We start from the raw sequence: 23309 nt of genomic DNA, 5'->3' as shown, positions 1-23309 counted from the left end.
CCTTCTGTGAATTCAGTTTGTGAATGTGAGTGTGAGTTGGGATAAGGATTCTTAGTGCTTGTAATGGTTATTTCCTATAGGAATGACTACTTACTAGACACTTAAAAATTAAAAAAAACATTCAACTCACAAATATTAAGTCTCCCCCCCCCTTCCTACTGAGAAAGAAAAAAAAAAAGAAAAATCAAACCACTCTAACCACTCAGTAAGGATTAGGAGCATCTGTAAGCACTATTTATGCAAATCAGATTCCATAGATGACTTAGTAGGCAAATCTTAGGACATTGCCTGAAGTGCACAAAAACTAACGACTTTCCTAGTCATTTTTATTTATTAAGTTCCTGAACCAAATTTGAACTCAAGTCTTCCTGACTTCAAGTCATGCTAATATTTAGTAAAATTCTTGATAAATGTTTAGGAATTATCATTTTCCACATCCACTAAGGGCTAACCCAGAAAGCATCAGGTCAGCTTTAGCTTGTGAGACTGAAAAAAGAGATAAGAAATAAAGGCAGTGTGGTACAATGGAAAAGGACTGGGTTTTGCATTTACAAAGCTTGTTCTGAATTCTGGCTTTGGCACTTACTCCCTAGATGACTTTGGATAAATCACTTAATTTTGCAGATCTGTAAAATAAGAGCAATTGGCTCAGCTGATCTCCAAGAGTCCTTCCAGTTTTAATTCTATGACATGAGTGATTCTTCTAATACAAAGATTGTTGTCCACTGGAGCAGGAGTCTAAGATTGGGGAATCAGAACTAGCAGAGACCTTAGAGATCATTTGGTCCAACCCTCTCATTTTGGAGGGAAGAGGAGGAAATTGAAACCCAGTGCAATAAATTCAGCGTAGAGAAGAAAGTTTGAATTCAATAAAGCTTTTAGAGGTCTCTCAGAACCAAAGCTCTTGTTTGCCTCAGGTTTCTTTCAACTGTTGAACACTTGGGAGAGGTCTGCCATCTGAAAGATCTCTGGGAACTTGGTGAAAAACAGCAGGTGCCTCATCCCACCCTAACTCAACCTGTCTCAGTCTTCTTTCCCCACACCAGGGAGCAGGCATCACTCCAAGTTCTCACAGCTGCTCCTGTCTGCCAGCCACTTCTTCTAACCTTTTCCCCATCTGGTTTTTGATTTGGAAAAATCATTTCCCCATGTATGCTGGGCCTCCAATGTTTCTTTCTCTTTCTCCCCAGATACTGTACTCCCAGATACCATACTAAATTACAGTGATTCATTATTCCTATTAAAACTAACAATATCCTCAAATTGCCCAGCAAACCAAACAATTGCAAACAGTAAATTCAAACAGTAAACCGTGGCCGCACATTGGGTAAATGTTATTTCCCTGAACAAGAAAAGCTTTCAGCAAAGTGCTTAACTTGAATACAACAAAAGGCAATTTAATTTAGTAATACAACTGGATGAAAAATGGAGACCTCAGGTTTAATAAGAAGGGGGAAAGAGACAAGCATATATCATCCAAAAGGATAATTATGAGAAACTATTTTGTATGATCCAGCTAAATCAAAGCTTTTAATGCTTTCTTACTCCTGTCAAAGGAGAGAGATTTAGGACCTTAAAAATGGGAATTTTGCAGACTTCACTGCCAAGAAAAAATGATTTGTCTCTTGATAAATTACTATTGGGCTTTATACTTGGGGGGAAACTACGCTTACATTGAAATAAATGCCAGAGGATGGCTAGAGAATTTATATTATTTGCTCATATCTGTCATTGGATTGGTAGAGAAGCGACAGTCATATTAAAAATGTCTCCTACCTTGCTGTTGGAATGCCACAGATGGGAGCTGACAGCATGGCATGGATGGGGTGCAGGCATGCATATCCATATGACTAAGGAATTCCAGTCTTAGGCAATTCTTTTCTTTTCTTCCTTTCTTGCCTTTCACCTCCCATATAGATCTCTATCAATATCACTGACTGCTATGGTTGAATCAATTGTCCCCTTGTTTAATGGGCTGCTATGGTCATTCAAGACAACTTTGCCCTCTGACACAGACAGAAAAAAATTAAGTAGAAGAAAATCTCGTGATTTCTAACATAGCAAATTAAGAGATTGTTTTAACTCAGATTGGGACAGGAAGGAAGTTGACCTTTGCTGAACAAATGAATAACATTAACCAAACTGCATAGGACACATTCAGTTTATTACAAGGAACATGCCATTATTAAGAAAATGAGCATGTTAGCCTCTTAGATATAAGAATGCTAATAATGGTGAGAGGGACCTTGGATATTGTAGATTACCTAATCTGGTGGCTTTCAATTTATTGACCATAGATCTTCAGAGACCAAAGATTTACTGCAAAAGATCATGGTATCATATCTATAGCAAGAAGGGATCTTAGGGTCCACCCAATGAAACACTCTCATTTTATATATGGAGAAGGTAAGGTCAAGGAATTTGAGTTACTTGCCCAAGGTAACATACATACTACCTGTCACTTACTTGTATACCAAGCCTTATCGTTTTGATCACTATTTAGCAAAAATGCTTTTGTAGACCAAATAAATAATATATGAAATGCATTTACATATTACTTTTTTCATATGAAGTTTGTTTCCTATGATAAGATGAAGAGCCATCTTCCTGAATTCAAATTTAGCCTCAGACTCTTATTAGCTGTGTGATCCTTGGCAAGTCACTTAATCTTGTTTGTTTTAGTTTGTTTATCTATAAAATGAGCTGGAGAAGGAATGGAAAACCATTTTAATATCTTCTCCAAGAAAATTCCAAATGGGATCCCAAAGAGGTGGATGTGACTTTCAGAAAATTATAGTTTAGTTGCCACCTCCTACATGAGGTCTTGCTGTCTTTCTATTAATTATCACTTTCTCCTACCCTACCTCTTGAAATTTCTTTGTATATATTCAAAATAGACTCATTTATGTACATATTATAGTCCTTCCATAGAATACTAGTTCCTTGAAGGTAAGGACTGTTTTGGTTTTGTCTTTGTATGCTCAATGTCTAATGCAGTGTTTTTTCCCCTATATTATAAATACACAATGTTTTGTAGTGAATTATTTAAATATAAAATAATTTTAAAAGATTACCACATATTGAACATCTTTTCCAAGGAATTAAAAAATAGAAAGAAAGTTCTAATATGTGCCCCAAATAGTTGGAGTAGTAATTTGTAAATGGAGGGGTTGGGGGAAATGCATGGGATCAACCAGTTGGAGAATATCTGAATAAAATGCGATATATTAATATAATGGATTATTACTATACAATATGGAGAATTCAGAAAAATATGGAAAGATGTATATGTACTGAGAGACATTGAAATTAGCACACCCGATGTACAGTTTTGATAACAATATAAATCCAAATGATCGTTAAAAGGAAGCCAAATTAAGTAACCATAGCCTCAATAACGAAATATACCCTTTTGTTCTTGGCAAGTAGGTGGGAGCTATTAGGGAAGAATGTTGTTTGCATATCAAATATTTTTATTTTTTTTGAATTTTTTTTGTTGAACAATTTTTCATTGTTAAAAATAGATCAAATTTTAAGAAGGAAATTGAAAGATAGTTAAATAAATGATTGTGCTATGAAAATAAAAGGAATTAATATTTATTTGAAATTATATATATATCCCTGTATGCATCTTCTGTAGGAGGAGTTATTAAATTAAATTTGGTATGTATAAGAGTAAATTTAATAAATCCTTCTATAGATACTATGATTCTTGTGACTGTATTTTTAAGAGGGATTAGAATATCAGAGTTGTTTAGGGTAGTGAGGCAGTACAGTGGATAGAGTACCAGGCCTGGAGTCAGGAAGATGTCAGTTAAAATCTGACCTCAGTTACCCTGGAAAGTCATTTAACCTCATTTGAGTCAATTTCCTTATCTGTAAAGCCAATCAAGAGGGAAAAGGCAAACCATTCCAGTATACTAGCCTGAAAAAGTCCAAATAGGATCACAAAGAGTTGGACATGACTGAAAAGAGAATCTCAACAAGAGACAATTTCACTTTCATTTGGAGACAATGAATTATTTTAGCTGAGAAAGACTTTTTTGAGACTCAATCAGAAGATGAAGAATCTCAATTTTCAAAAAGACTAAGTGAGTTAACTGTCATATTTGAGAGACTATGAGGAGACATTTTCAGAGAACTACATTTAACTTCTTACCCCCTGGAGAAGATAGCCTGAAGAGAATTCTTGAAATACGTTGACTACCATCTTGACAGAGCTGAATGGTGGGCTTATAGTTTCAATGTTTATGGGGAAATCAGCAGTTGCATTTGATGCTCAAAGGTGACTCTGGCTGTTATCTTTCTCACAGTTGATATATCATTGAAATCTTGACATATACTTTTATATGGTTTCTTATACAGTTCATACTCAGATACACTGATATTGTCTAAGCCTATAAAATGGAGATTTGATACTGAAAATTTATGAGAGAAGAGAGTTTCATATTTTATAAAGTGAGGTAGAGGTTCAGAGTTAATTAATTAGACTTTTTAGCTTAGCAATTTATAGAAAAATAGCAAAATATACCTTTTAATTAACTTTGAAAGAATGTGGGAGAATTAACAATAGGTTAAATAGTAGAATGAAGGTTAAAAGTTTGGTATAGTCATTATTTAGTATAGAACACAGCACAACTGCCCAGACCCTACTTAGGCTATGCAGAAAAAAAAAATGTTACTATATTTATATGGGCTTTATGTCATCAGGTATTTTTATCAATTAATATATACTAAGTATAAATTACTATTACAAAGAAGTCTGTGAAATATTCTGAAATTAAAAAGAGGTTCTCAAAGACATTTTCCAAAATTTAAAAAAAGCTACCAAAGATTAGATACAACCTGTTACGGCTTGTCCTTTCATTTACAGAGGACAAAAGCAAGGCCAAGAAAAATAATGTGATTTGTCCAGGAGATGGCTAAATGGAAAATCTGTCTTACCTATCCTCTAAAGCAGACCTAGAATGACCACATCTTGGCAAGACTTTATTAGCCATTAGTTTGACTTACTGTATGCACTTGAAAGTAATAACCTTGCATTTCTTATTAAATGCTCTTGAATTAAAGTGATACTTTACTTTGTTATAGTGCCTTTATACTTTCAGAGTACTTTCACATTTATCATCTTCCTTTATTGTCATTATGCCTTCTTAGTTAGATAAGGCTGATGGTGTTTTTGACCTTCCATCAATGAGGCAAGAAGTATCCTACCAGATGATAACACTGGATCTCAGCGATAGGATGGAACCTTAAGATTGGAGAGACAGAAAAAGTTAGGACACAAGGTGGAAGCTAGGCATGGGAACAGGCTTACCTTGGGAGAAATCAGAAATCAATGGTTTAGAAGGATTCTCTGAATGGGCTACCCAGTCAGGTGTTAGAAGGGGCCGAATGGTAGCATGACTAGGAATATACCCCAAGGATATCAAAAAGAAAGGAAAGGATTTATACATACAAAAATATTGATTATAGCCTTTTTTGTTGTTGCATAGCATTGGAAACAAAGCAGGTAACTATAACTTGACAAATGGCATCATTATGAAAATAAGAGAATGTTATTAAACCATAAGAAATGACAAATATAACTAATTCAGAGAAACCTGAGAAGACATGTATGGACAGATTAAATGAAATAAGTAGAATCAGGAGAACCACTTATACATCTATAATAATATAAAAAACAGCTTTGAAAGTCATCAGAACTCTGATTAATTAGTAACTAATCAGAAAACTGATGAGAAAGCATGTAATCCATCTTCTTGAAGAGTTAATGGATTAGAGGTGAAGAATAAGACATGTTATTTTGAAAAATAAGGTTTTTTTTGTTTTGTTTTATTTTGTTTTTTAATACTTACCTTCCATCTTGGAATCAATATTGTGTGTTGCTTCCAAGGCAGAAGAGTAGTAAGGGCTAGGCAATGGGGGTCAAGTGGCTTGTATCTTTGCACATGTGGGTCCTTTTTTAAGAATGCACTTTTATATACACTATTAAGATTTCTAACTTTCTTAAAGGGACAGCTAGGTGGTACACTGGGCTTAGAATCATGAAGAGCCATCTTCCTGAATTCAAATCTAGCCTCAGACTCTTATTAGCTGTGTGATCCTTGGCAAGTCACTTAATCTTGTTTGTTTTAGTTTCCTTATCTATAAAATGAGCTGGAGAAGTGTCTGAGGCCAGATGTGAACCTAGGACCTCCTGTCTCTAGGTCTGACTCTCAATCCACTGAGCCACCTAGCTGCCCCCTGAAAAATAAGTTCTATTGATGTTTTTTGTATTATCATAGTTATCCCAAGTATGCCTCCTGATCCCAGGGATCCCATTTGACAAATGAAATTTTTAGAAGGAAAAGTTATCAGCATAACTGATGATACATTGAAAAAGTTAAAGAAACATGTGTGATATTTAAGACCTGAGTGATATATATTTCTAGACATGGATAATATGTTGTATTATTTTGCTAAATAAATTTACTTTTTACAAGGAGCATCTTTGGGAGAAGGGTTCTGACTATTAGAAAAAAACAAGAAAAGAGAATCAATGAACATTTTTAAAGGTTATGAAGAAAAAAATTGTAAAGCTCAGAAAAGGATACAAACAGGGTAATTTTGTTACAATCTTGTTAATTTTACTATAATGGAATCAAAATTATATGGGGTGTCCAAAAGTTTTAGTCACTAAGTCATTAAGACTTTTGGAATACCATATGCATTTCTTTTAAGATGATTGTACATAAAAGAAATTTATGGTTGCATATATGTAATACTTTTGTTTTTATTTTTAATCAAATTTTTTATTTTAATCAAATTTATTTTTATAGAGGTTGCCTGCAACCACTTATTATTATTTTCGTGGGTGGACTGAGAAGGAGATTGGAAACTGAGGGAAAATGGGTAAAGAAGAGAGAGAGAGAGAGAGAGAGAGAGAGAGAGAGAGAGAGAGAGAGAGAGAGAGAGAGCAATAAAGGAATAAAGACTCAGAGACAAGGAGTTAAAAAACATGGGCTCCATCGTGTGTGCTCCTCTGATAGTATTGAGAGAGAGTGATCTGCATGTGTCCCCAAACTCTTATTGGAGAATTTAGGAATGAGGAGTGAGAGGTAGCTAATGAACATGTGACAATGCATAGGTTATAACATTGGCTCAATTGACAATCATATAATCAAAGGGGAGGAGGTTTACCAAACATGTGACGTGGTAAGGACTTGTTAAGTTAGACTTGTGGTCTAACAAGGAGGTAGCTAGTACCCTGTGGCAGCTAACACCCTGCTCAGGAATTCTTTTGACCTTTGGACTCAAGATTTGGAAATACAATGATCAATAAGTAACATGACCATGTGTCTGGTATATGAATACTTAGTTTACAATATCAAAACATCAATAATACTTTCAACATGAGAATATACCTGGAATGCTATAATTTTTAATCAAATGATTACATTTTTGGAAAAATTATTTTTCATATTCTGAAATATCAATTATTATTGATGATTAATTTAATAATAAGAGAATTTTTAAAACCCTTGCCTTTCATTTTGGAATTATTACTATATTGATTCCAAGGCAGAAAAGAAGTAAGGGCCAGGGAATAGAGGTTAAGAGACTTATTCAATATCATATAGCTAGGAAACATTGGAGGCCAGATTTGAACTCAGGATTTCCTGTCCCTAAGCCTGACTCTTAACACACTGAGCCACCTAGCTACCTTAATTTTTTTAAAAGAAAACAGCTAACTATTGGATTTCAACATGAATCCAAGAATCTGAAGATATACAGACACTCATGAAATAGAGAATACATAGAAATTAGGAGTTAAGGTAGAAAAAGTCAAGAAAACCAGAAACTATAAGAAGAATTAGGTTGTAAGACTGAATACTAACTACAAGTTATCCCTAGCAAAGGAAATACCCCATTTACCATGACTGCAGAAAAATTTAATCTTCCCCAGCAATACAAATGTCTGAAAGAGCCAGTCTAAGATCATGGATAATAACAGGGTTTGAGAGTGGAACTAGACTACAAGCTTGGTTATCAGGCACTCTGATCTAGAAAGTGATGCTCAAGAAAGGGATGGAACTGAGGTTGGCAATATGGGCACAAGGTTGTGATGTGCTTCATCAGTCAATATTCCTGTCCATGAAGGCAACCAGCATTGCTAATAAACAAGACAAAAGCAGTTGTAGCATCACCCTGATGCTGGTGATATTGCTATGATCCTCTCACCTTACCTTAGCTCTATTATGCACTTATCATAGTCCCAGAAGCCTGGTCCTTCTGACCTTGGCTGGACTGGAAGGCATTCTCTGGGGTGTATCATGATGGGTTTTGTAATAAAGGATACGTGTGCTTTCTGATATGTTCCTGGGAGAATAAAGAACCATGGTAGGGCACACCATTGTTTTGTGTTTGGATGTAAATGGTAAAACAGAATTATTGAACTACTTTGTATTGGTCATATTGATTAAGGAGGAAGCCATGAGTGAATTGTTGACCCCAAATGAGGCTGATTGAACTTGAATATGAGATTATGCCCCTGAGGATCCTCTTCATGACTTTTATTTACAGGAAACTGTCTTCCATTCAAGTCCTAGAGGTAATCTTGTATAGTGTAAAGATGATTGAATTTAAGAGTCAGGAGAAACCTGTCTAACTCCTGTCTCTAATACTTGATAGCCATGTGTCCTTGAGCAAGTTGTTTAACCTATCTTATCCTCAGTCTTCTCTCATGAATGGAAATAATATCTAGAGTGTCAATACACATTTATTAAGCACCTACTGTACCCGAGCTAGGTGCCAAAGCATTAACCCTAGAGTAAGGAAGAACTGAGTTAAAATTTGGCTTTGAATATTTATTAGCTGTGTGACCCTGGTCAATTCACTTACAAATCTGTCTCAGATTTTTATTATAAAATGGAGCCTGGTACTAAAAATTGGGGATATGAGGAAAGTCAAAAGATAGTCTTTGCCCTCATGAAATTCAGTCTAGTAGCAGAGATGACATTCAAACAACTAGTACAAGTAGGCTGTATACAGAATCAGCTGAAGATAAATAACAAAGGGAAGGCACTAGAATTAAGGAGGATCAGAGTAAGCTTCCTGCACAAGTTATAATTTTAGCTGAGACATGAAGAAAGCCAGAGAAGTCCCAAGGTACAAATGAAGAGGGAAGAACATTCCAGGCAACGGGAGCAAACCAGTGAAAATGCCTGGAGTCTGGAGACAGCATCTCTTTCCAAGAGGAAGTCAGTGTCTGGATCATACAACTACTTCATGAAATTTTTGTCAGGGTCCTGTGAACCTTTAAATATCTATTATTGTGATATTTCACTGTGCCACAGAGATGACTCTGGGTTCTCAAAGTCTGTGCCAATTAAGTGTAGGCTCAACAAACTTTGAGATGGACTGTATATAGTTCGTCATGGAAAGAAGGAAATAGGTATTTCTTAAGCATCCAGGAGGTGCCAGATATTGTGTTAAGCACTTCACAAATTTTATCTTGTCTGATCCAAAAAATGTATCATTTAAGTATTATTATTATCCCCTTTTTACAGATGAGGAAACTGAGGCAGATAGGCTCTCTAACTCACCCAGAGTCACATAGTTAGTAAGTGTCAGAGGTTAGATTTGACCTTGGGTCTTCCTGACTCCAGGTCCTACAGTCTCTTGACTGTTTTACCTAGCTCCCTCTAAATACTAGTCAACTAAGTTCATCTCTAGAGAACTGGCAACCTTTGTGTTTGATCATAGCGACTGACTAAACCATCTGCTGAAATCTGGTGAGGAGAGAGGAGTCTGCATAGATGATGGTATCATTGATCAATGATTGATTTTTGGTTTGTTTTGTTTTTAGGAAAGTATCCAAGGGTAGAGATGAAACCAAGGAGATCTTAGACCTGAGGCAGTTTTTGCTTCTTGTAGTCTCCCTTCTGTAATGCAAGCCAATTATCAGAAATGGTTAGCACTATGGGGACAAGTAAGCCAAGTTAGAGACCTTGGCTCTGAGCTGACTGAATCTGGGAATGTGAGGCTAGTGCTCAAGCCAAAAAATAACTCCCACTAATATAATGCTTTAAGGTTTTAAAAGCACCTTTCTCATAACAGCCATGTGTGACAGGTAGTAAAAATCTAAGTATTCCCATCTTACAGATTAGGAGACTCAAGCTTTCAAGGTTAAATGTTTTGTCCACAATTATGCAGTTAACAAATGATAGAGCAAAGATTTGAATCCAGGTCTTCTAACTCCAAGTCAGGCTCTTTTTACTATATCACTAATTTTTAAGTGACTTAACTAGAGTCAAATTACAAATTAGTGGCAAAGCTGGAATAACAAAAATAAAAGCAACTCACATTTACACAGGGCTTTAAGGTTTACAAAAAAACTGGTTTTACCTCAACAAACTCATGTACTAGAGAAGACAGTTATTATAATCTCCACTTTGTTTTGCTGTTTGCTTTTGTTCAGTTTTTTCATGACACCATATTGAGCTTTTCTTGGCAAAGATACTGGAGTGCTTTGCCATTTCCTTCTCCAGGTCATTTTAGAAATGAAGAAACTGAGGCACTGGGGTTGAGTGATTTGCCCAGGTTAGTAAGTGTCTGAGGCCAGCTTTGAACTCAGGAAGATGAGTCTTCCTAGTTCTAGGCTCATTACTCTAGCCACTGTACCACCTAGCTGCTGCTGAGGAATCCTGGGTCTGTGAGCAGTTATGAGGCATGCTCTTGGCCATTTAGCTAAATCCATAGATTTTAACCTATGTCCTATGGAAGCAAGAATAATTTCTCCTAACTCTCAGTCTAATGTACTTTACACTGAACTGGACTTTTCACTACTTCTCTTCCTGTCTATTTTTACAAACCCTTAGGAAGTTTCAGTGACTTCCTGCATCATTGCTCAGACCACCTTTTCATAAAGCCAATATTCATGGTATTACCAAGCCATAAATGGTCTGGGAGAGCAGGGGGTTCTGCTGCTTTACATAGTAAATGTAAAGGAATTAGCAAACTTTACAGCACCATATAAGTCTTTCTGTCATCAATATTATTAGTTAATAACTAAGTAACTATTAGTTATTAACTAATAACAGTTATAAAAAAGTGTTAAATAATTATACTCATTTGTTAATAATTATTAAATAATTAATTATATTAGTGACAACAACAATAATAAACTATTATAGTTTCCACTAGCACTGAGAAAGATCTCAAGAAATCATCTAGCTCAGGATCATCCCAGAAGTAGATGGCTATCTAAATTATTAAAGATAAGTGATTATCTTTATTCTTGTCATTGGGCTTCAGGCATATAAAAGTTATATCTTTTCCAAGTGGTCTATTCCAGTGTTTCATTCACTTTTCCATCATGATTCCTTTCTCATATCCAATCAAAATGTAACTTTAATATAAATACATTTTATCTTTTTGATGACTCCTGAAAAATACAGTGGAATCAGAAATTTAATTTGCAGGCAGATCCTGGATTTAAATCCCACTGATGCCAGTTGTTACCTGTGTGATCTTGGATGAGTCAATGGATTTTTCTGGATTTCAGTTTCTTCCTTTGTTGAATGAGAAGATTGGAACGAATTACCTCTATGGTCATTTTGAACTTTAAATATGAAAATATGAACTCAGAGAGATCAAATGACTTGCTCAGTCATGTATCTGCTTTAAGTGATAGAACTATTGATAATTTTTGGTACAATGGAAAAGAATTGGCTCTGTAGTCAGAGGGCTTCATTTCAATCCCACCTCTGATGTTTATTACTGGCTTAACTCTTGAGTTCAGTTTTTTCATATGTAAAAAAAAAAAAAGAATGTTGGACCACATAACCCCTAAAGTCCCTTCCAGCTCTAGATTTCTGTCTCTATATTTGAAGAGCTGTCACATAAAAAAAAAAAAGAACCTAATGTGTTTTAAGTATGGAACAGATTTGGAAGACATAAGTAAGAGTTGAAAAAAGGAAGCTTTCAGTTTGATGTAAAGGAAAACTTTTAAAAATTAATTTATTTATTTGGAATATTTTTTCCATGGTTACCATGATTCATGTTATTTCCCTAGGCTCTTCCCTCCCCCCTCCCAGAGCTAATGAGCAATTCTACTGGGTTATACATTTTTCATTGTTCTTTACCTATTTCTGTTTTATTAATATTTGCAATAGAGAGATCTTTTAAAGTTAAAATCACAAAGCAGGTACCCATAGAACCATGTGTTCAACCATATGTTTTTCCTTCTGTGTTTCTACTCCCAGAGTTCATTCTCTGGATGTGGATATCATTTTTTTCTCATAAGTTCCTCAGAATTGTCCTGGATCATTGCATTGCTACTAGTAAAAAAGTCCATTATGTTTGATTGTGCCACAATGTTTCCCTTTCTGTGTATGATGTTCTTCTGGTTCTGCTCCTTTCACTCTGAATCAATTCCTGGAGGTTGTTCCAGTTTACATGGAATTCCTCCAGTTCATTATTCCTTTTAGCACAATAGTATTCCATCACCATCAGATACCACCATTTTTTTGCCATTCCCCAATCTAGGATCACCCCTTCATTTTCCAATATTTTGACACTATAAAAAGCACAGCTATAAATATTTTTGTACAGGTATTTTAAAGGAAAACTTTTTAAGAATAAGAACTATCCCAAAGAAGAATGGGCTATCTCGGGGAATCTTATTAAAGGCCTTCAAGTCATGCCTTAAAAGATCACTTGTCAGGTATATTATAGAGGGACTTCTTAATCAGGTTTCATAGTAGTGGAAGATCTCTAAGAATCCTTTCAAAGTTTCTGAGATTCTGTGACAATTTCTATAATTTGATGTGACATCAGAAATAAAGGGAGGATTTTGTTGGTACAACAGGATATATGCTTTTAAAGAAAGATAAGAGAGGAGTCAAGGCTTAGGACAGTTCTCTCCAAGAAGGAAAAGCACCCTTCCATATTGACACCCTAGAAAAGCTTTCTAGCCTCATCCAAATTATAGCCCTTCTTCAAAGTATCTAGCAGTGTGATAGAAATAAAAGGCACTAAAAGAATACTTGCTAGGTTGAAGTCAGTAAGGATGTTGCCCCTCAACCTTCCTTTCTTCAAATGAAGCAACCTTGATTCTACCAACTTTTCCTCATGAGATCTATTTCTGACTGTTTTAATCAACCTAAGGCAAAGAAACACTGTCTCTAGGAATTGAGTTGGATGAGTGTAGATGTAGAACAACAGGAGGACGAGTTTACTGTGAGGACAGGCATACACTGGAGCAGACACTCCTAATTTCCTTCTTCTCATTGAGATCAGGAGAAGGGTATCTTTGAATTCAGAGTAGTACCTGAGGGAATTAGTTTTCTAGAAGACTATAACTCTTTTTTAACTCTAGCTATTTTTCAAATGATTTATATAGAATCAGAGAAAAAGACTTGGTTCAAACTTGAGCTCTACTACCCCAGCTCTATCAGTAGAAGGAGGAAGAGAAGGAGGAAGAATAGGAGGAATAATATTAATAATAATATTTATCATGATATATAGAGTCCTAGATAGATCACAAATACAGAGAGATTTATATAATGTCAGACACAAAAGACCTGACTCAAATCCTAGTTCTATTATCCTAGCTCTAGCAATAGTAGTAAGAGGAGGAGGAGAAGGAGAAAGAGGAGGATGAAAAGGAAGGGTAGTAATAATCATTATTATATACACAGTTCTATGTAGAACATAAAAATATGGAGATTTATGCAAAGTCAGAGACAAAAGAATTGGTTCAAATCCTAGATTTGCCATTAAAAATAGCAGTAATAATAATAATGATAATTTTATTTTTAAATAAAGAGTTTTATTTACAATATAAATATGCAGAAATTTCTACATTGTCAGATAGAACACCTAATCTAAATCCTAGATCTGCTAATAGTAGTTACTAATATTAGTAGTTGTAGTTATAGTTCAAATAGTAGGAAGAAGAGGAAGAATAGTAATAATAACAAAGCTAATAATAACTAGAATTTATGGACTGTTTTAAAGTTTGCAAGGTGCTTTATATATACTCTTATCATTTGATTATCACAATTATCTTGGGAGATAGGTGCAATTGTTATCTTCATTTTACAGATGAGGATACTTGTCTAGGACACTGAGCTAGAAAGTATGTACAACAGAATTTAGAGTTAGTTCCTTCTTCTTCAGTGCCCTGCACCACATGCCCAGTGTCAAGCAATTGCCACAGTAAGTCACCTTCAGGTGAGTCACTTAGCATTTCTGAAACCTAATTTTTCCTTCCATAAAAAGAGGTAATTATACTTGCCCTTTACATCAAATGAGATGATGACTGGGAGAGTACTTTGTAAACTATACAACACAGATATATTTTGCATACAAGTATCATTATTTTCGCATATATTTCAAAGTAGTTCAGATAGAAATAGTCTCCTATTATTCTTTCGGTGGGGAAGGGAAGAGAGAGAGAGAGCAAAAAGTTAAGGGAATAAGTATTTATTAAACATTTACTTTGTTCTATGCACTGTGCTATTGCTTTATAAATATTATTTAATTTGATTTTCATCACAACCTTACAATATAGGTGATGGTATTATCCCCATTTTACATTTGGGGAAACTGAGTTAACAGGTAATGTGACTTAATATTCTAAAAACTACTGTTTAGATAGATGAAAACTACTGTTTAGATAGTTCAGTTTCAATTCAATAAACAATTGTTAATGGGTCAGGCACTGTGCTAAGTGTTAGGGATACAAAAAAAGGACAAAAACAGTACTTGCTCTTGTAATAGAGGCTGGCACTAGAGAAAAAGTGCCAGACTGAAGAGTATATGAAATTGATCACCTCGATGGAGGAGGGGCCTCAGGAGTGAATTTACTGTAAACTTCTGATCTATAATCTAGGGGGAATTCATGATATAAAAGTGAATGAAAATTTGGAATGGATGACTGGGAAGAGGCAAAAGTCTGCATTTATAAACATTTTTGAAAGGACAAGAGAGATTTATTTATTTGAAAGGGCAAGAGATGAATTATTTTCAAAATCCACTACTTTGGGGCTGGTCCTTTGCCAAATAATTTCTTGAGATTCTGTCATAAAGCTAGATTATGGTTATTATTGTTGTGATCCATTCTCAGTTTTTTATGGAGTTGATATAGAAATGGTCTAAGGAAAATTTATTAGCCTAATATTATTATTTTGTATTTTAGGTCTTCTGAATTATTGCACAATTTTTTTGGCAATTGAATAAGAATTATTTTCATGAAGCTGAAAGAATATACTTATCTTCTGTAAACTCATTGGAAGCAACCTTACAATGACACCAGTGGTGGATAGTATATAGGAATAATCATACCTTTCTTTTAATAGGTCTTTTTTTTTAAGTTTTTTATCCCATATATTATTTTTCTATCATTATTATCACTATTATATTACAAATGCAATCCTCAAATGTCTTTGAGAATTCAACAAATTGATTATACCAAAACCACAACAGAGTCATGGTACTGTTGCTTCAAACTGCCTGAATTTAATGTGGATCCTTAAAAATGTAAGAGTGACATTTTAATAGGTATTGCTGTACTGAATACTTAGATTCTCCCAACTCTATAGAATGTAAAACTTTCAAAACATAGAGATGTAAGAGAAGAAAGTGAAAACCATAGGAGAAGAGGACAAAGGTCATCCTTGTCATCTTGATTGATATTGGGATTGTTCCCAAGATACTTTCAGTGAATCCTTAGAAGCTGAGTTTATATTCAAATACTAGTACTATTATTATTTTCATAATTACCTCATGTATCTAATCTTTTTGTCATTATTATGAATAATGATGTTTCTTAGACTTGAGTTTATCAGCCAATTATCACTAGTTATTATTCATAATATTTATGTAATTTCTCCTATCTATCTTATTCTGGATCATACCAATTCTGCTGAACTAGACAGAAAACATATTGAGGGCAGAAACATTATCTAATTCTTCTGACTTCTTCATGGTGACCAGCACTCAAAAGTCAAATAAACTTCTGCTGAGCCTTCCTGATTTCAGAGAGTTCCATTCATTTGAAAGCTCAGGAGGTTAGGTTAGCAGGATCCATGTGTCTAAGGTGCCTGTAATACAATTAAACCATTGCTTCATAGAAATAAATTCTATACAGACCTCAACACTTAGTTTTCCTTTGTAGTGGCTCTTCTACAGGGAACATGGTTTCGTAAGTCAAGCTGAAATGGAGCCTGGGTCTACTGCCTCCCTCACCCCACCAGTAGTTTCAGTTCAATATCTTTCTAATTTCATTCACTGAGAGCTTTCCAACAGCCATCACATTTCATATCATTTCTCATCCTGACAGGATCTTGAAATTTTCCTGCCCATGGCAGAAAGTGGCTGCATTTTTGATTACTGATTGATATTGAAATTAACTTGTGTCTAGGGACATATCCAAGTTTAATAATATGGCACTGATTTCTTCTTTTTCTTTAAATAGTGAACATAGAGAACCATTTCTTTGTGGCTAAATCAATTATTATTCATTCATTTAGAGTCCTCAAACTCTTGCTAGCTGGTCATGCTGGTGAGAATGAAGACTATAGCATTAATGGGTTGTGTGATGCTTTTTGGCACTTCTAAAGCCAGTTATCAACTCAAGTGTAATGCTGTCATCCCTGTGTTTCCAGGTCAGAAATATTTGTGATTACTTTAATACCAAAATAAGCTTGTAAATTTGATTTCTGAAAAAAAAATGAAGTCTTGTCCCATTGCCATTGTATAAGAAGAGTGAAGATGAACATTTGGCCTTCATAAATTTAGACAGAAAGCTCCCAAGTGTTGTCATTTTAGGAAGACCAATTTCTGACTGTCTCAAGTTTTCCTGAAATGACCTCCCTAGGGTACATAACTCACTGGTACAGAATAGAAAGAAGGATGAAAGACATTCTATAGGCATGACATCTTAGACCTGAAAGGCAACTAAGAGGTTATTATGTAACACTCTTTTTACAGGTGGAGAAACTGAGGCTCAGAGACATTGTGAGTTGCATCACATAATGGATAATGGATGAAACATCTACCTGATACCAGGTGTGTTGATTATAATTCCAATGCTTCTTCTTCGCTTTTACTATACTGCCCTTCTGAGCTGACTGTAGGATCAGATTTCTTTTTCTTTTTTTTTAACCCTTACTTTCTCTCTATACTAAGTATCAGTTCCAAGGCAGAAGAGTGGTAAGGGCTAGGCAATTCAGATTAAGTGACTTGCCCAGGGTCACACAGCTAGGAAGTGTCTTAGTCCATATTTAAGCCCATAACTTTCTATCTCCAGGTTTGGTTCTCTATCCACTGAGCCACCTACCTTCCCCTTTATCAAGTTTCTTAATGTGGAGTCCCTGAACACCTTGGGAAGGTCAGTGGATAGATTTCAAGGGATTCTGTAAATTTGGAATGGAAAAAAGGTTTTTATTTTCACTTATCTTTGGTTTTCTCTGTACTGCTTTACATTTCATATTATGCATTTAAGAACATTATACTGAGGAATCTATAGGCTTTACTGAGTCAGCAAATTATTCTTTTAGCAGGATGCTCTAGAACCTTCTAACAACTAGCACTGTTATGAATTTGGCATCCATTGGAATATGTCCACCTGTCAAACAAATGCCCATTTCAACCATTTGAACTGCACAATATCCATACGTTTCCCATTTGAAAATCAGAAGGGAATAGGAGTAGCTCATGAAGATAAATGACACTTTAATAATTGACAGCATGTGGCAAGCAAGAAAATAATCAACCAAGAAACAAGTGTTTTAGTTTGTTCTTATATCTGATCTCTGACTGTACTTAATTCCTCATTTTTCTACTTCCCCTCTTGATTTATTATTTTTGTATTTACCTCTTCTTTCATGAGATCTTCCAGCAAAGACTATATGATCACTTGCTCATAATATTGCAGAGGGGATTCTTGTTTGTGTTGGACTAGATCATGGAGATCTTTCCCTTTTGTGATTCATGGACCCCATTTGCAGTCTAGTTAAGCCTATAGACTCCTTAGGAATGGTATTTTTAAAATACATAAAATAAAATGCATGCCATTATAAAGGAAACTAATTATATTGAAATGAAGTTATCAAAATATTTTTAAAAATCAAGTTCACTGATTCCAGTTTAAGAACTGGATTGGATGATCTCTGGGATCCCATTCAACTCTGAGATCTGTGACTGTGGCTAAGCATCTCATAAGCTATTTCCCTCTATCTTGATGACTCTCTTCTTTGTCTATCCCTTCACTGTATCTGGCAACATTTCTAATTCTGAACTACTGCTCAATCTTCTCTACTACAGCTTACAGATGACTGTTTTCCCTAATTCATGAATGGTACCAGTGGAGGCGAGGAAGGGACATTTAAGAAGCAAATAGAAGGCAGTCCCTTACCAAGTGCCTATGAACCCATAAGATGTTAAATGAAATATATTATATGAAACTCAAACCTTCCATGTTTTCCCAGCCTCCAAACCTTCTGCCTTATACCAGATCACACCTCTTCTCCTGCTCTTCAAATATTATAATCTTCTGATAATGACATATAGGACCCTGCTTTCTTCCTGTGACTCTTATGTGTAGCTCCTTATATCTTTGGTTATCAACTGTTGCTTCTGCAAGAGCTTATCTGATACTTTTGAGCTTTACCTGAGCAGTGGCCTTCTAGTTTAGACTCTTCCCAGCTGCCAAACTTAAGAAGACATAAGATCCTTAGATTCTGAGTTCTTTGAGTCAAGGATTGGTTTTTGTTTGTTTTGCTTTGTTTTTGTCTTCTTGGTATCAATACTACTCCTCTGGGAAAGATTTCAAGAACTATATTTTTTCAACCCTTCTTCCCCCATTAGAATATAAGCTGCTTGAGGGCAGAAACTTTGATTCTTTGTATTTATTTCCCCATCATTTAGTGAAGTGCCTGGGACATATTAGATAATTAGTAAATATTTACTGATTCACAGATGCCAGCCTAGCTCCTTTGACTGCTATAGAACCACATAACCTTTAAAATGTCATCAGACCCAGAGTGACCTAGACATGACACAATTATGTTTAGTTACTAAAGCATCAAAATGAATTGATTATAAGGTTTTGCCTAGAAGGCAATCCCATTATGTGGTTCCATGCATTCCAATGAATTGTTAGGATATGATTCATTCTTTCCCCCCACTTTGATCCAAGAGATTCCAAAGAATAGCCAATATTTGTCACTATTTCCCATTTTTGTCCTGTTGAAGATTTACCAAATGCTATATACTTTCACATGAAGGGAAAGCACAGCAGGGTATTGGGAGTTGTTCTGTAATTCCAAGAGGGAAATGAGATCCAAATCTTTAGCTTCTGAAATTTGGAATGAAAAGAAACATGTAATGTTTGTTAAAGGCCAATTGATTTCTGTTTAACAATCCTATATTCCAATAAATTCTAGGGCATGTTGTTTCAAGCCAAACAAGACAGAAACATATATCTGATACCCACAGATGGACTGATTATGAATTGTCTGTTACAATAAAATTCTGATTAAGACTGATGGGAGAGAAATAAGGAAGCAGTTTAGTTTAATTCTGTGGTTTATTCATAGTGAACCAGAAACTCCTTCTGGTCTCAAAACTTAAAGGTGAAAATCTCCCTAAAATCCTTGATTATATCTTTCTGACTTGAAATGTAGAGTCTAGGCCAAAGAATTCAAACTTTGGTGATTGATAGTCATTGTGCTGAATTAAAAGAATGCTGGAGTTGGCATATAGGACATGGGTTCAGATGCTGGGTCTTTTTGCTGTTCATCTGACAAATCACCTAACCTTTTTGGTCCCTTGTTTCCTCAGCTCTATGAGGGGGTCAGACTAGATGATCTCTAAGATTCCTTCCAGCTCGAAATGATTCTAAACTTGTGGATTCTCATGGGGGATCAACATGATTAGTGACATAGAAGGCACACAATGGGCACTTGGCCAATTGTTGATTGATTCAAGTCATTTTGTACTATGATTTACATGGAAAAGACATTGAATTTAGACTACATGGGTACCTAAAAGTACCTTATACTTGAAAGGTATTTAGAAAAGGTTCATTGAATTGAATTGAATAATCATTTGCTTTTTTCTCCTAAAAATATTAAAGCATCATCATCATCAACAATAACAACAGCAGCATTTGATAGTCCTTGTCATTTGTGTTCTGGTCAAAGGTGTATGGTACATTTTCATAGAAACCAGGATTGGTTGGTCCATGGGAATATAATGGCAGGGGAAATTATTCTTCAGTGTGTGAATTGTGCCATTTGACAGCATTTTCTCTTTAAGGAACTAAGTAGAATATGACAGGCAGATGGAAACCCAGTATAAAAGGATGCGAAGTCTGAACTTGTGTTGGACTTGTCAAGCTGTCAGTCAGCTGTCAGTTTGCTCTCATTTGTTTGGTTTAGCCTCAGCTTCCTTGACCCTTTAACTTGTCCTAATGATTTCTTGATTCAGCTTTTGCCCTTGGCTCATGTTCCTAAATGATGATTCAGCCTCTTCTCTTGATTTTCTGGTTCTTGCCTTCTCCCTTCCAGACCTAAGACTCAGTGATTTTTCATAAATATATTGAGGACCAATGGGTGAAAGTAAGATCCTTCTGTTGATGTATTTTCCCAGCTTAGTTTTGCCCAGAGATGTAATTAATATGGAGTGACCACAGCTTTGCCCCAGGACACCAAAATGTAGATGGAACTGATATCACTTAACACTTTCTTAGCAGGTAGAAGCAACTGAATTGATCATTTAATAAGAATAAATTGGATATTCAAAGATCTCTGCCAATAAGAGTCAACATTGTCTGGTCACTCACAGTCATATATACTTCAAATAATTGGTCTTTAAAGGGTGAAATGCAGTCATATTTCATGCTACTTGCCACAGGTGCTAAAATTGTCAGGTATAATGATATTCCTGCCTCCTTCGATACTAGCTTCAGATGCTTAGCCAGCTCTAACCTCCAGCCATACATAGGTGCCCTAGTAAATCTGCTCCTCAAAGAGTTGCTTTTGGTTACTTGATACAGGCAGCATAGACATAAATTTCACCCCCCCCCAAATTCTGGTCTCCCTTAGATAATGCCCTTCTCTTCCATTCCCAGGAACCCACGAAGAACCATAATTCTCCTTCTGTGTGTTATCAAAATATAACTTCAGAAACTCCACTGAAACTGAGGTTTCAATGAGAGAGCATAACTTAGAGCAAGACAGGACCTTAAAGTCAACAAGCATAGTGTGTGCTGGGCATTTTTTTTTGATGTAGAAAACTGAAGTCCAGCAAATTTAAGTCATTTGGTCAAGAGGTACATTTGTACAAGAGGTAGCAAGAAATGGAAGTAGAATTTGAACCCAGGTCCTCTGCTCTTTTCACGTACAAAGCTGCCTCTCTAAGATAAGAGAAAGCTTATGCTTTCCAATGGATATACATTTTAAGAGGTTAAGAAATTAATCTCATGGGGAAATTATAGGTCTCAGGCCATGAGAGAAGATTTGAGGGAAACCAGGTACTTTTTATTGGGGCCTCTGGCCTCCTACATGGTAAATGCTTGCCCTATTTGACCTTGGTTGTACCACTGTGTCTGTGGTCCACAAGCAGTCTAGCACAGCTATCTACTTAATTACCATATATCCCCTTACTTAGCAAACATGTAGAATTACATTTATTTAGCAAAATACATGGAAAAATATATGAAATATGTGAAAAAGATATGTTTTCCACTTTCTAAGAGTTTATAGTCAAGGAAAGCTGTTTCCAGCTCAAGGATCTAGAATATTAAACAGAATAGAATAAATACACAAAGAAGTACAAAGTGTACAGTTTTCTGGAGAAGAGGGGACAGAGGAAGGGAAGGAGGGATCACTTTCCCTTGGAAAAAAGTTTCATGGAAGAGGTAGCATTGGAAATGGGCCTTGAAGATTGAGAAGAATCCCCAAAGGTAAAAAATTAAAAGACCCAGAACCCTCACAAGAAGTAAGGCAGGCACATCTGACACATACACAGAAAACAGTTTAAACAACAATGAAGAAACAACCCTGAGTTAATGTATGTGGGAAAGTATATAAAAAAGAAAGCCCTGAATTTCTAACTATAAATCCTCTTGCCAACTCTTCATCTCTCCTTCCATCTCCTCTTCTCTCCTCTTCCCTTTCCTCATCTCCCTCTCTCTCCTTCTCCTTTTTTCTCTTTCCTATTCCCTCCTCTTCCTTCTCTTTCTCCCTTCATACTCTCACACTCTTTCCCTCTCTTCATCCTCCTTTCCTCCTTCCAACCTCTCTCTCTCCCATGAACCCTCTCCCTCCTTTCCCTCTTTCCCTCTTTTCTATCTTCCCCTCTTTCTTCTTTTTCTCACCTTTCTTATTCCTTCTACCTTTCCCATCTATCCTTCCCTTCTCTTCTCTTTCCTTTCCCCTTATTCTCTCTCTCTCTCTCTCTCTCTCTCTCTCTCTCTCTCTCTCTCTCTCTCTCTCTCTCTCTCTCTCTCTCTCTCTCTCTCTCTCTCTCTCTCTCTCTCTCTCTCTCTCTCTCTCTCCCCTGCAAATTAAAAGCTATATAATCTCTTGCCAAGTTCTTTTGACACAGAACTCTCATATTCTAAGCTAAAGCTATCTTTGTGTCTAGGAAAGTGATATATGATCATCCAGGACAGACATATAGTTCCAATATTTAAACACCAGTCAACATATCTTTATGCAGGTGTACCCCTTTTTACATTGCTAATTAGTTTCACAAAAAACTTATCTTGTCCCCTCACTTTCCCTCAAGAAAAAAAAGAGGAAAGAAAACTTTAGTAGAAATGATCCCACTCATGAGAACAGCCCTACAGAAACAGAAACTGGATTATAAAAGAGATTTGTTCCTGAGGGAACAGGGAGAATGATGGACATATGCACCAAGAAAAGCCCCAGGGCCACACCCAGTAGAGCCAGAGACAGCAAGCTATGCAATCTGGGCATAGGGAAAGTAGAGATAAAGAAAAGGAAGGAGAGCAAAGTCTATATGGAACAGAGAGTGCTGATATTGAGTTGTGAGGAGCCAGGTCAATGGTGAGGTAGTAGGATGAAAATCATGGGATCACAGGATCAAAGATTTATATCTGGACCTCCCTCATTTATAGATAAAAGAAGTTGAAGTTCAGAACTATAGTGACTTGCTCAAGGTTACACCTATAAGCAATAGATCTGGAATATCAAATCAGGGCTTCTTTTTATATCCTTTGGGCAGAATAGGAGTGACACTACCTGAACCTGTGGGAATTGCAGAAGCAACACCCATTTCTAGATATAGGT

The 23309-nt window shown here is 35.8% G+C and overlaps 1 long non-coding RNA gene across 2 annotated transcripts in view; it reads left to right on the top strand.

Moving 5' to 3' along the window:
* LOC103095690 (uncharacterized) overlaps window positions 1–23309 on the top strand; it is an 80156-nt gene that overhangs the window by 40540 nt on the left and 16307 nt on the right. For both annotated transcript variants that reach the window (XR_008913618.1, XR_008913619.1), the window contains exon 2: window positions 16981–17058. This is a non-coding gene — a long non-coding RNA (uncharacterized LOC103095690). The remainder of the gene's footprint in view (window positions 1–16980; window positions 17059–23309) is intronic.

The sequence above is a fragment of the Monodelphis domestica genome, chromosome 7 (genome assembly GCF_027887165.1).
Source record: "Monodelphis domestica isolate mMonDom1 chromosome 7, mMonDom1.pri, whole genome shotgun sequence".
In the NCBI taxonomy this organism is placed as follows: Eukaryota; Metazoa; Chordata; class Mammalia; order Didelphimorphia; family Didelphidae; genus Monodelphis; species Monodelphis domestica.
Note: the sequence above shows the minus strand (reverse complement) of the source record. Positions and strands in the feature narration are given on the sequence as shown.